General features: G+C 36.3%; 1 protein-coding gene across 2 annotated transcripts in view; it reads right to left on the bottom strand.

Annotated features, from left to right (window-relative positions):
* Positions 1-14,047, bottom strand: part of TFEC (transcription factor EC) — a 191,875-nt gene that overhangs the window by 141,554 nt on the left and 36,274 nt on the right. The gene's annotated exons all lie outside the window — the stretch shown is intronic.

Below are 14,047 nucleotides of genomic sequence, written 5' to 3'. Positions count from 1 at the left end.
AAACAAGGAAGCTGCTGGAGGAACTGAATGGGTAGCTAATGGCCACCCATACTATGGTTCACTGTATCTGGAAAAACATCTTCTTCTTTCTAGTCTCTGTAAAATCTCATGCTACATAAGACATTGTGATAATGTGGAGTTGCTGCATTAAACAAACACACCCTAGGGAATTTAGAATTAATGCTCTAATGTATATCTTTAAATAATCTCTTAGAAAAACTCTGATTTAAGCTGTTATAAGATATGATACCAATCTTTGCTTCCTGCTTTTCCTCTAGAGAACTGTATCATTGATATAAACCTGCAAAAAAAAAAGAAGTTAATGTTGCTCAACTCTAATAGTGCTCTTCTTATTTTATAGTATATTGCACATTATTGTAAGGCAAACACATACATTGGATGCTCAGTGTGATAACTCCAGTCCTAGGCATAGCAGGATATGTCAGTGGAGGATGTGCCTTCAAAAGGTAGGTAATAATCTACAATAATAAGAAAACAATATTTGAGGGAATATGCCTAATTACAAAAGTGTGGTATTAGCAATTATTTCAAAGCTGGGTAAGGGATTCCTCCTGTATACAGGCGACACCTTTGCTCAACGATTTCCTCAGAAGTTACCATGCACTATTCCACTTGTCTGTTTCATCTTCTCTGCCCCTCATGCTAAAATGCAAGCTCCTCAAGGGCAAGAATTCTTATATGTTGTTTCTTACATGGTTGGAGCCCCATCTCATACAGCCTCTGGCACACAGTAGGATTCAACAATTATCAATTGGTTGATTGGTTAACCAATTTGTACACTCGATAATTTGTACCCCACTTTGAACTACCAACTCTTTAGTGGAAGACAGCAGAAGAACTGTAAAGAGAAGCTGAATCTAGGAATAGACTACCAATTTCTGTGACAAACTACAGCCCAGGAAAATGGATAACATGCAAAAGGCAGAACTACTCAACTCTGAATAATGCTTTAGACTGGATTATATAGAACAATCATTAAAATAAAATTAAAGCCCAATATAGGAGTGAAAGTAATAAAGGATCAGAAAACCAATCTGAATAAATTAAATTGTCCAGGCCCAGAACAATTATATGAGCTTGGAAACAAAAAAATTATTTGAGGAACCAAAGTTAATGATAAGAGTAACTTATTAAAAATGGGAAATGATAGATTTGGAAACCAAGGACAGTGAGTTTGATTTTTAGTTCCCATGAAATGCTACAGCAGATTATTAAACAGTCTATGAAGTCATGAAAAACAAAGATTTCACTAGGACCTGCAGTCAAAAGAGTACTGTATGTAGGCTAAAGTTCTAGGTTCATGTTTTGTATGTATGTCCTGGTCACTGCACTGACTTTTCTTTATCCCTATTTGTTATGGGTTGAATTGTGTTCTTCTACACCCCCAAAAAATCAATATCTGGAAGTCCTAACCTCTGGTATTTGTAAATATGATCTTATTTCATAATAGAGCCTTTGCAGATGTCATTTAAATGCAAGTGAAGATGCAATCATATTGGAGTAGGATAAGTCCTTAATCCACAGGTCTGGTGTCTTATAGGAAGAAGAGATGAGACACAGAGGAGATGCAGGAAACTTCACCGGGTGAAGACAGAGGCAGAAATTGGGACTGCACTGGGCAGAAGCAGGGAAATCTCCCACTGAGCCCCCCAAAAGGATAACTCCTGCTAACAACCTGATTTTGGACTTCTGGCCTCCAGAATACGAGAGAATAAACTTCTGTTGTTTTAAGTCACCCAGTTTGTGGTAATTTGTTGTGAATCTAACAGACCATTCTACAAAATGTAATTAGTGATGTGTCTTCTTAAGGTGATTTGCAGGAGGATCATAACATCCTATCAGCAATTCTCAATTTCAGCAAAGATCTTTTATAATATGCTCATTGATAAAATAAGTCTGTGTGAGGTCAATTATTAGATTCAAAGTTGTTAAAACTACCATTTCCAAAGAAAGCTGATTAAGAATTCAACATGTGGGGCAACCGGGTGGCTCAGTTGTTAGAGTGCAGGGTCCATAACACCAGGATTGCCTGTTCAATAACCACATGGGCCAGTAGGCTGTGCCCTCCAAAACTAGATTGAAAACAACAACTTGACATGGAGCTGATGGGTCCTAGAAAAACACACTGTTCCCCAATATTTCCCAATAAAAATAAAAACTATAAAAATTCAACATGAACCTAACATTTCCCAAGATTTTCACTTATTGATACAGTATATTGAAAATAGCTCTTGAGCCTATATTTTAGGCCCGTTCGAGTCAAACAAACAGGATTTTGGAAACTGACCATGAGTAACATTTGTAATATTACAGAACCTTTGTGGACATAGAACCTTTCATTCATCTGTTGCTGTTTAACATATTTAACAGGATTTACAGAAATACATGGAATGGATGTGACTCAAATATAGGGGGAAAAGATAAGTTGGGAGAAATAACATTCACACTGAATGACAAAATCAACATTTAAAAATAAAATTGTTATTATCTTAATTAGTACTATCACATGATTAGGAAGCATTATTAATAACAATTTAATACATTACACCCCTAATAGTACTTGACATATGGTAGAGACTCAATAAATTACTATAATTATTAATAGTGTGGTAGCATAGCTAATAGGCCAAACCCATTTAAGTGGAAAATGGACAACATTTCATTTGGGTTCCCAATTTAAATAGACATAACGTGGGAAATACCCATGTTTATCATTCATATGGATTAGATTTGGAGACTTCTGTTGACCAAAGTTTCAAAGTGTCCAAGCAGTGTTTTTGTGGCCTTGTAAACAAAAACAAAAACAAAAGAAATAACAAAAGTGAGAACTTGGGATGAATTACCGGGTTTATGTAAGTCTGTGATAATTTGTGGAGAGGAAAGGTAACAGGTCTGTTTTTCTAAAAGCAGAGATTCTCGTCTTTACATTTGACAGTGGTTTACACAGTAGAGGGAATTGGGTAAAGTTCCAAAAGAGATGGAGGGTTTCTGCACATTCCCATCCAAACATCAGGAAGATAAAAAGATGTAGCTTCCCAAAACATGCAAATTTGTGCCATGGGAAGTAGATCTGGGTGAAAGGCATTTCTTCTGCCCCCTAGAGAAACTGAAGCTTCACAAGAGCAGCAACAGAAATGCAACAACAATAAGAAACATCAGAGACTCCCTCAGTGAAGACAGAAGTGCAAAGAATGTCCACAAACATTTGAGAGACTAAAAGAAAGACACCAGCTAGGAAGAGACATTGCAGCATCTCACTGTCAAAAGTCTAAAAGGAGTCCCAAGGATAAGGAAGATGGGAGGACATTTGACAGAGGATGAAGACAAGGGTGTCAAATGAGAAAAATTTTGCCCACCCTGATTGTCATGAGCACTGGTAACATGCAAGCAAAGGAGGCAACATAGGGCAGGTCTAATGTGAAGTGTGGCTTTCTGTTAATTAAGCCTCTTTCTCATATGCAGTTTGGAAACTTCTGAATGAAAAATGCATTTTCCTATATGCTGACTAGGATACAATGCCTGATACTCATCACAGAAGTAACTCAATTTCTTTATATTTGCGTTCTTTCCAATACAAGATTTCAAACAGTTTTGGATGTCCACTGTATTAGTTTCCTGTGGATACTGTAAAACAATTACCAAAAATTTGGTAGCTTAATTTTTTTCTCTCTCTCTTATCATTATAGGCAGACATCTGAAATCAGTTTCCTTGGGCTAAAGTCAAGGTGTCACCAGGGCTAGGTCCTTCTGGAGGCTCCAGAGGAGGGTCCATTTCTTGTTTTATTCAGATTCCAGAGGCTGCCTATATTGGCTTGTGGTTCCTTCCTCCATCTTCTAAGTATATCACTCCAACCTCTGCTTCCGTAGTCATATGCCCTTCTTATAAGGACTCTTGCGATGACATTGGGCCCACCTGGATAATCCAGGATAATCTCCCCATCTCAAGGTCCTTCACTTACCATATTTTGCCAGGTATAATGCTCTCCTGTGTATAATGCACACCCATTTTTTTGGCCCAAACTTTCAGGGAAAATATCTTTTGTTTTAATTTTTTAAATCAAATTTTTATTTGTTTACATTTAGGTACTTGTTTTTTGTATTATAAAGGAATTTTAGCATTTATTTTTAAACATATTATGGTACAAGAAATTTTATGTAACAAATGGTTACAAAACACAAGAACAGATACAAGGTACAAGAAATTTTATGTACCAGTAACAAATTTACAGTATTTACGCATCATATAGAAGGCCAAGAACTCTTTGTTATTGCAAGGTCATCATAAATTCAACAAAACCAATTATCAAATTTCAGGGTATTATTTTGCATACAGATATTGTTATTAATTTCTAGAGTTACACTTTTAACTAATAAGCATAAAAAAATAAAAACATTTATATAGATATGGAATTAGTGCTACCCATGTATAATGTGCATCCTTATTTTTCCGTCACAAATTTGAGCAAAAAAGTGTACATTATACATAGAAAAATACAATAGTCACATCTGCAAGGTGCCTTTTGTCATATAAGGTAATAGCCACACGTTCCAGGGATTAGGATGTGGACATATCTGGGGGACCTTTATTCAGCATACCAGACCCATTTTAAAAGAAACATTATAGGGAGGGAGTGCGGTATAGAGTGAAAGCCGAAACTACCATTGCTTACTTCACGGACACTTAAAATGCTTTTTACTGGCCAAATGTTTTTCTAAGTGCTTTACAAATATTAACTTATTTAATTTTCATGACAACCTTACAAAGTAGGAATCATTATAATTCCCATTTTACTGAGGAGAAAACTGAGGTGTACAAAGGATAAATTACTTACACAAAGTTTGGTGGTTATTTAGAGCCATTATGAATCCAAATCATGTCTCTTATCTGAATGGCCTTGACTTAGAGTTTTGTTGCGAAAAACCTATTTTACATGGCTGGTGTGAGGACTGAATTAAACAACATGTACAAAATAGCTATCACAGCTGCTTGTTTAAGATTTACTCATTTACACAGTAGATGATAAAATAAATAAATATATTAGAAACTTTGACCAAAGATTTAAAAAAAGAAAAACAGAAAAAAAAGAAGAACAAGGATGGATAGGGAACTGGAAACACTCTTATCTGGAAAACAGTAGTTTAGTTTGGAGAAGAAAAGAATTATGAGGACATATTAGCTTTCTTAAAATATGTAATGAACTTTCATGTGAAAGGGGAAGTAGATTTATTTTAATGTTACCCCATAAAACCAAACTAAAACCTAAGGGTAGAAATTACACAGTGATAAAATCTGGCATATATATATATATATATATATATATATATATATATATATATATATGATTAGAGTGATCCACCAATGAAAAAGGCTGCCTTGGAGTTTTGTAGGCTTTCAGTTCATTAGAATGTTCAAGCACAGGCTAAATGACTCTCTGTAGTATAGAAAATACAGAATGGATTTCAACAATGAGAGGCATATTCAAATACTCATGCATTTATTCAGCAAATATTTACTGGCCATCTTTTGTGTGCAGTGCCTGTAAGGCCCCTTACAACTCTAAAAATAATAGAATCTACTATACTGTGAATAAACAAATAAGAACATATGTTGCAAAAGTGGACATTAATTTCAGGCTAATTCTTATTGGAAGGGTCTACTGATTCTTCAGCTCTCAGGCTCTCCGTTTTGTCTGGCATGGTCTGCAACGAACCTTATTTTCATGATCCTGTATCACTAGACATAGGAAGACGTTTTCTACAGTAAAGAGATAGTTTTTAATATGAAAAATCATCCATTTTTGTATTCTTATAGGAGGGGCTTTTCTTAAAAGGAGAGAAGAGCATTTGATTCCACAATGTTTGGTTTTGTGTTGTTGTTTTTTTTTCCTTTCAGCGTATGCAAAAAAAAATAACAATCAACATCTTTTAACCAAAAGAAAGGGAATCATTGGGACCCTGCTCATTTTATCTGGAGCAGACACCACTTTTGGAAGAGTCTGTCCTTTGTCATTGTCTCCAGCAAAGACTTGCAGAAACTTAACTCGCACTTTTGGACCCACAAACAAATGAATTATGGTAGAAATATATTAAATATGATTTGTCCTGAGAATTATTAAAAGGCTGTCTACCTACCTCTCACCTGATCTCCTTGGCTAAGCAGATTGCTTTTTTTTTTTTTTTTTTAAGATTTTTATTGGGGAAGGGGAACAGGACTTTATTGAGGAACAGTGTGTATTTCCAGGACTTTTTTCCAAGTCAAGTTGTTGTCCTTTCAATCTTAGTTGTGGAGGGTGCCGTTCAGCTTCAAGTTGTTGTCCTTTCAGTCTTAGTTGTGGAGGGCGCAGCTCAGCTCCAGGTCCAGTTGCCAGTTGCTAGTTGCAGGGGGCGCTGCCCACCATCCCTTGCGGGAGTCGAAGAACTGAACTGGCAATCTTGTGGTTGAGAGCCCACTGGCCCATGTGGGAATCGAACCGGCAGCCTTCGCAGTTAGGAGCACAGAGCTCTAACCGCCTGAGCCACCAGGCTGGCCCTGCAGATTGCGTTTTGAGAATTACCTGAATTACAAAGGTAACACAAGAAAGTCTCCCACCACTGATCACAATGTGCCCAGTGTCTCCATCACCCACATGCCTCTTCATCACACAGCACTCAATGGCATTGGTAACGCAGCTGTTAGTATGTGTCAGAATTAACCAGATAATTGAATAGCCCTTTATTTGATTTTTTTGCTGCTTACAGTATTTTCTTTGCAGAAGTTACAGAGCAGGGATAATAATAACTCTAATACAAGTTGACCTTCAATAAACTCTTACTATGTGATGGTCACATCATGTGAACCATCAGAGGCAATCCTTTCAACACTCTGTCAGGCAGGTACTTTTGTCCTTGTCTAAAGAATATGAAGGGTCCAAGATTAAAACCCAGATGGACATGGAGCTCCTGAGCTCCCATTGACTGACAAACTGACTCCACAACCTTTAACCACCTCCCTAATGAAGACAAATTAGTTAGAAAAAATATTTAAAAATAATTACAACTCTGCATTTAGATATCTTTTATAGAAATAAACAGTGAGTTAAAGATGGAACCCAGTTCTCTAGATACTTGTGTTCCAAATGACGATCAATTTAAATATAAAAAGTACTGTCAGCCCCTGAGGGCTGCCACATCACTGAGTTATTAAATATCATGCAAGAGCCTGTGTAGGTAAGAACATGTTTAAAAATATTGTAAATTTTCTTCTCTTCCCCTTCAAAATGCCCCAAGGCACAGGTATACATTATGGACACCACTGGCCTGAAAATTCTCAGCTGAGGAAAAAAGAAATCCAAAATCCTTGAATTATAAGAGCACTAAAAGCATCTCAAATGATAACTATTTTGCCCCTTTAGCACCAAAAGATCAACTGATTTTTATTTTTCACTTGGAGTTGACCTTTATTTAACCCATGGCATGCCAAAGTTATGGCCTGAAGCGATTTTCCAGCGTATGCCTTGACTTGGGATGAGAATAGACATCTCACTCACCCTGTCTCTGAGTCATCCCTTTATACTGCTGATGATGGTCAGTCAAACAAAGAAAAAACATTTCTCAGCATTTAGAAAACACTAGAACTTTCTATTCAATTATTTATTTCTTCCATTTCAAATATATTCAGAACAGTATAATGTTTGCAAATTCCAAAATAATCTACTTTACTAAGCTCTCACTAAAATGTTTGTGCTCAATTACAATTAAAAGTAACCAGCAGATTGTGTCTGTAACATAAAAAGTTAAAACAGTTTCTTTTGATCAACTGCCTGCCTGCTGGCATCCTTTCCTAACGGGGAAATTAATTTTAAGGCATTCTGGCACCTCTTTTACCCCCTTGGTAAATCCTGTACCTATACACAATTGTTCAGCGCTATCCCATTATCTTCAGTGTAATAAGTGAGGTATATTTAAAGGATTTAAACATGATTAGTACAGTCTAACAGTCTTTCTCTAATGAAAACAAACTCAGTTACATATTATGAAAGATTACAATACCAAAGAGAAAAGTCCACAAGTACAGTCGGAGGTATCTAATTTAGAGATTAAGAATTTATGGCTGTAAAGGCTGTGGGGCACCTCTGTGGGTTATCCAAGGGAGAATGCAGATTCTCTGGAGGTTTTTAATGACATAAACAGCTCTAGTTCTGAGCTGGTGTAATGAGATCCTGGCTACAGGTGGGAAGCAAAATAAAACACATAAATACCGTGTTTCCCCAAAAATGAGACTTAACTGGAATATAAGCCCTGGCATGATTTTTCAGGATGGCATCCCCTGAATATAATCCCTAATGCGTCTTTTGGAGCAAAAATTAATATAAGACCTGGTCTTATTTTCGGGGAAACACGGTATCTGTGTAGAAAAGATAGAGACAGTCTGGCTCAAGGATGTCTGGAGGAAACTGCTCAACAGCTATATTTATATAAGCATAATTTAATAGCAGCCCAAATCTTCTATTGTGTATCATCTTTCCATAGTTTTGTTTGTTTGTTTGTTTTTGGGTTTTCTGTTTTTTGGGGTTTTTTGTAGGCAGCATTGATCTTTAAAACTGCATGAAAAAAGAATCAAAATCACTATATGAATATATTGAACACTTGTCAAACACTTTATATCTTCTATCTTCTTCAACATTTTCAATAAGTTGATTTATTAAGGCTTATTGTGATCAAATGGAGAAACTGAAACTCAACAATAACAGGTAATTTGCTCCAAATGCTACCCATTTACTAAGTGGAATATTAAATCCAGATCAATTTGACTTCAAAACGTATGCTTCTAAATATCTATATCATGTAGTAAATTAGTCTTAGCAATCATTGAGAAAAACATGGATCCAACCAATGCAATAGGTCAGGGAAGAGAAATGAGTTAAAAGTAATAGAAAGAATACATGATTATTATTTGTAAGTGATACAAATAACTATATAGAAAGTCTGAGAAACAACAAACCAAAATTTTAAAAACGTGTAAATAATAAGAGTTTAAACACAATAAATTTAACAATTTTTTTAAAAATTACATGTACAAACTTATGAATATACTTTAAAAACCACTTAATCATACACTTTAAGACAATGAATTTTATTGTATGTAGAGTATATCTCAATGAAAAGTAAAAAGAAACAAATTACACTACCAGTTTATATGAAGGAAAAGGGAGTGAAATAAGGACTGTTTACTGATAGTATGAATATAAATTAAAACATTTTTTTCTGAAGGGTAATTAAACTTTGTTAATCAAAATTCCAGTTATTATGTTTCTAAATAAAAGAACTAATCAAAGATGTGCCATTAGATTTATATACAACAAAATTCATCATAGTCTCGTTTATAATACCCCCTCAAAGAATTAAAACAATAAAAACTACATAAATCCTAGAACTTTTAAATATACTTTATATATCCATTAAAAATCATGTTGCAGAATAGTTGATTACATTGGAAATGCTCGCAATGGTAAGTGAAAAGGGCAAGATACCAAAAAAAAAAAAAAAAAGAGTTAATGGTTAAAAAGAAATTAGAGTTGTAATAAATTGTACGAGAGAAGAGAATACCTCTGCAAAAGTATATTGAACGAGATACAGGAAGCTGATGCAAAGGTATATTTTCATTTAGGAATGATTTGTTCGTCTGTTGCTGAGGAATAGGCTGTGACTGGTATAACAGGCGGTCGAGCGATTCTGGCATGTTCTATGTCTGTGTAGCTCCTATGTGTCAGGGAAGGAGATGGAATTGCTGCTCCACGTCACTTCCCCTCAGGTGCACCAAGCCCACACCCTACAAAGAGCCTTGGCAAAAGCTGGTTTCTCTTCCTGGGATTTTCTTCCCCAGGTTTTTCCTTAGCTGGCTCCTGACACATATTCTCCATCCATATCCTTGCTGCAAGTCCACTTACTAAAGAGTAAGGCCTTCTCTGTCTGCACAAAGCAGCACGGCATCACCTGGGAATCTGTAGGAAAGACAAACTCTCGCGCTACACCCAAACCTACCAAATTCAAATCTGTAGTTTAACAACATCCCCAGGTGATAGCATGCACATTGAAATTTGGGAAGCACTGACTTTATAGTCAGTGATAAAGAATACTGATTCCCTGTATCATTTTCTTCACAGCTCTTCTGTATAGCTAACATCTTCTCTCCTTTCTTACTTGCAGTTCCATTAGGGCAAATGTATTTGTCTTTTTGCCTCTATCCCCAGTTCCTAAAATTACTCTTGATGCACAGCTGGAACCAAATAAACGTTTGCTGAATGAAAGCGCAGAATGGAGAAAGATGCCTAAGTAATTTTGAAGAAATACTATTACACGTTTCCTTAAACTGTCTAAGTTACTGTGTCTTTGGAGCCTTGCTATTGTTGAATACAGAGAGACAGGAGCTAATAGAGCAACAGCCAGCCCAACACATCATTTATAAATAATGTTCATGGTTGCATAATAAATCCTATCTAATAACTTTCTAACTAATAATGAATATTTAGCATATGTGAAAATAAAAGTAGGTTCTTTAAAAGTTAAATATAATATATAGAACTGAAAATAATAACTTGGATGTGAATGTTCACAGCAGCACTGTCCATCACAAAGTGGAAGCAACCTAAATGCCCATCGACAGATGAACGGATAAGCAAAATGCATTATATAAATTAATGGAATAGTATTCAGCCACAAAAAAGGAATGAAGTACTGATATATATTACAAGGATAGGCCGAGAAAATATTATAAGTGAAAGAAGCCAGACACAAAAAGTCACAATATATAAGTGAAAAGAGACAGACACAAAAAGATTTCATTGTATGAAATCTTCAGCATAGGCAAGCCCATAGCGAAAAAGAAGATTCGTAGTTACCAGGGGCTGGTAGAAGAGAGAAATAGAGAATGACTTCTTAATGGGTAAGGACTTTCTTTTGGGGTAATGAAAATGTTTTGGAATTAGATAGTGATACTTTCTGCACATTATTGTGAATGTACTGGAAGTCACTGAATTGTACACTTTAAAATGGCTAAAATGTTGAATTTTCTGTTATATGATTTCACCTCAAAAAATAAATAAAAGTAAATTACTGTTTTAAAATGTAACAGCTATTAAATATATTGATTTGCTATCAAAAAATATTGTGTTATAGACTCACTATATCAGGAGTCAGGATTCCAAATATTTAATATTATGTGACGACTATCTCTGCCAGACAGCGATAAGGCAGAGAAATAAGGTAAAAGAAATGAGTCAAGGATTTGCCTAAGCCAGGACTCAGATTTCTTTGATCCTTGGCTAAAAGCCGTGATTGGCCCAAAAGGTCAAATGGAAAGGAAAAAGAAATCAAGAATAAATCAGTAAAATAAAAAATTCATTAAAATTTAGCTATTGGGAGGAAAGCAAATAACCTTCCTTTCTTGTGCTAAAGAGAAAACGACAACCTAATTTTCAGAAGAGGTAGCAAATGTATAGTTAGGCGCCCAGAATTTCTTCTCTACAGGGAAATGTTGGAAATAAATTTAGGAGGAGCCTTCAGACTTACTGAAGCCACTGAAGTTGTAATAGTTGTTACAATTGCAAGGGTTTATTAAAGCTCGTCAGGAAGCTTGGCGTTTAAAAGGTATTTGGATAGATCAGACCCCTGTTTGCACTTTAATCTTTTACTGTTAATTACATGTTGCTGTGACTAAGCACTTCAAAAGTGACTTTTATGCACTGTGCCATTATTTCATTTAATAAGAACTTCTTATAAAGTCACAGGTTAACAAAAGTTCATTAGTAAGTTGAATGTTTAGAACTCAGAAAGCATTTCCCTACAGATCAGTTTCAGCCATGGTGGTTGGGCTCTATGTCAGCAGCGTGCAAAAGACCAGGTAATCCATGCACACCTGCACTGACAGTACTGAAGAGCACGCACACAGGTAAAAAGATTTCCATGGAAACATTTTGTCGGCATTCTGGAGCCTCCACTGTTACTGATGCTCATTTATTCATTCATCACTGGAGTGCTCAGTCAACAAGCATTGGCAGTGCCGGCTATGTGCCAGGCTCATTGACTAGTCAGTCACCTCCCGCTCCACCTGCCAGGTAACAGACTTTCTTCAACTTAGAGTAAGTACAGTGTGGTTTAGCTTATAAATTCCATCATGGTAGGGTCTCTGTAGGGGCAGAAGATGAGGCTCTAGGGCAAGCAGATGTAACGAGGGTTGGAGACCAGTAAAACGAGGTGATGGCACGGAACTACCTGTCAGCCAAGCTGCTTATGCCTTCTTCCCAATTCATCTCACTGGTCAACACTGGCTTTGGGGTAGGAAACCCTTGGAGATGATACCAATAAAGGCCATCAAAATAAAGATATCTTTTCCTGCCTCTCACTCCCCTAGGGCAGTGACCTAGATTGGAAATGCCAAAGAATGGTGTTAAAGCCAAACAAGTGTGATGACTGAGATCTAAACTTTTGTTTCCTTCCCATTTCCTTATCTCACCTGAGATCAGAAAAAATAAAGGAGAAAGGGAAACATTTATAAATGTATAACCATAGGTATGAATGTTACATATCGGAACTTGTACGAAACAAAAACATGGGTTTTCTTGCAACTGCTGAACTCTTATCTTTAAAGCATCACAAGCGACCAACTAATAAAGACCACCACCTAGTGGTCCCAGCACCATAACTGCACTTGAACAAAGTGTACTGGAATTCATAATCATTGGGGTTTGCTGCAAGAATGTAAGGTAACATTGAAGCTTCGTTTTTTTGTCCCTTGGATTCCAACCTCCCATTTTCCTTTCATTCTCCACTTGGTTTCTCCTGGTTTATAATTCTAAATGGTCTCAAAAGCAATAATTACCATTATTTTAACCTTTACAATTAGCTGTCTACTTTGTCACATTATGAGCTCTTCTTCTTTTATTATGTACCACAAGCCCCTATGAGATGTACCTGAAGTCAGTTCCTTTACACATCGTTTTGTACGACTACACTGCTAAAAGCTTCAGCATTTAAGTGGATCCTGTTGTCACCTTTACCAAGCCTGGTCTTCCTCACGTCGCCCCACGCTCCACTTAGCATGTACATTGCCTGCCCATTTGGCTGCGTTCCACACTGTTACTTCTCGACCCCAAATCTCAGACACAGCCACCCTTCGTACCCAGCTCTGAGGACTCTGATCCACCTTCCTCAGGCGTTCTCCTCTACTACTCCTGCCAAGCTCACTTCTTGCTTCTCTAACTTCTTACATTCAGCGTTATTGCCACCAAGTTTACTGTTTAATAAGTTTCTAATGGTTTTATAAGTATTATGTCTGAAATATGATGATTTAAATATGTCTGTATCTCCCACAGATCTCAGTACGGTATTAAACAACACGAGGGTGCAATAAATAAATGGCTGGTTTAGAAAGGGATAGAGAAGGATCCTGTAATTAAAGTGCTTGTAGTGGTCTGGTGAGGGGGCAAAAAAAGAGGAGGGAGAGTACGGGGGAAAGATTGTCTCGATTATATTCTATGATGGAAAAACCTTAAGTCTATCCACCTTTATCATGTAAAATAGCAGTGACAAATTAAATAGAAAAGTATCCACCAAAATGTCAGGATACATTTAAACATATTCCAAAATATATATAGAATTTAATCATAAAACTTTGGGTGAGACAGTGAAAGAAGCTCACTTCTCAGATAAAAAAAAAAAAGTGGGGGGGAGGAAATACAGGGGGAAAGGAATTGTTATTAAGCAGGTAAGGAAATGTTAACTTGCATTCTAAGGTAGGACAAAGTTTTACTTCTTGGGCAGCAGTAGAAAACCTGCTCCAAGGATGTGAATTTCAGACAGATTAGGCAGCTGCACACTTAGAAATAACAGGACCTAGAGAAAGTTCTCTGCACTCAAACTCTGGCATACAATTCAACCAACTTCGAATGTGAACGGAAATATTTTACCCCCAAAATGTGAATAATAAAACAAATAAAATATTAAATAATCTACTCAAATGAAGAAGTCTGCAGAATAAGTAATGTGAACT

Source organism: Rhinolophus sinicus, chromosome 8 (genome assembly GCF_057876585.1).
Source record: "Rhinolophus sinicus isolate RSI-liver-muscle chromosome 8, RSI-T2T, whole genome shotgun sequence".
Taxonomy (NCBI): domain Eukaryota; kingdom Metazoa; phylum Chordata; class Mammalia; order Chiroptera; family Rhinolophidae; genus Rhinolophus; species Rhinolophus sinicus.
The sequence above is the reverse complement of the archived record's forward strand: the minus strand, read 5'-3'. Positions and strand labels throughout refer to the sequence as shown.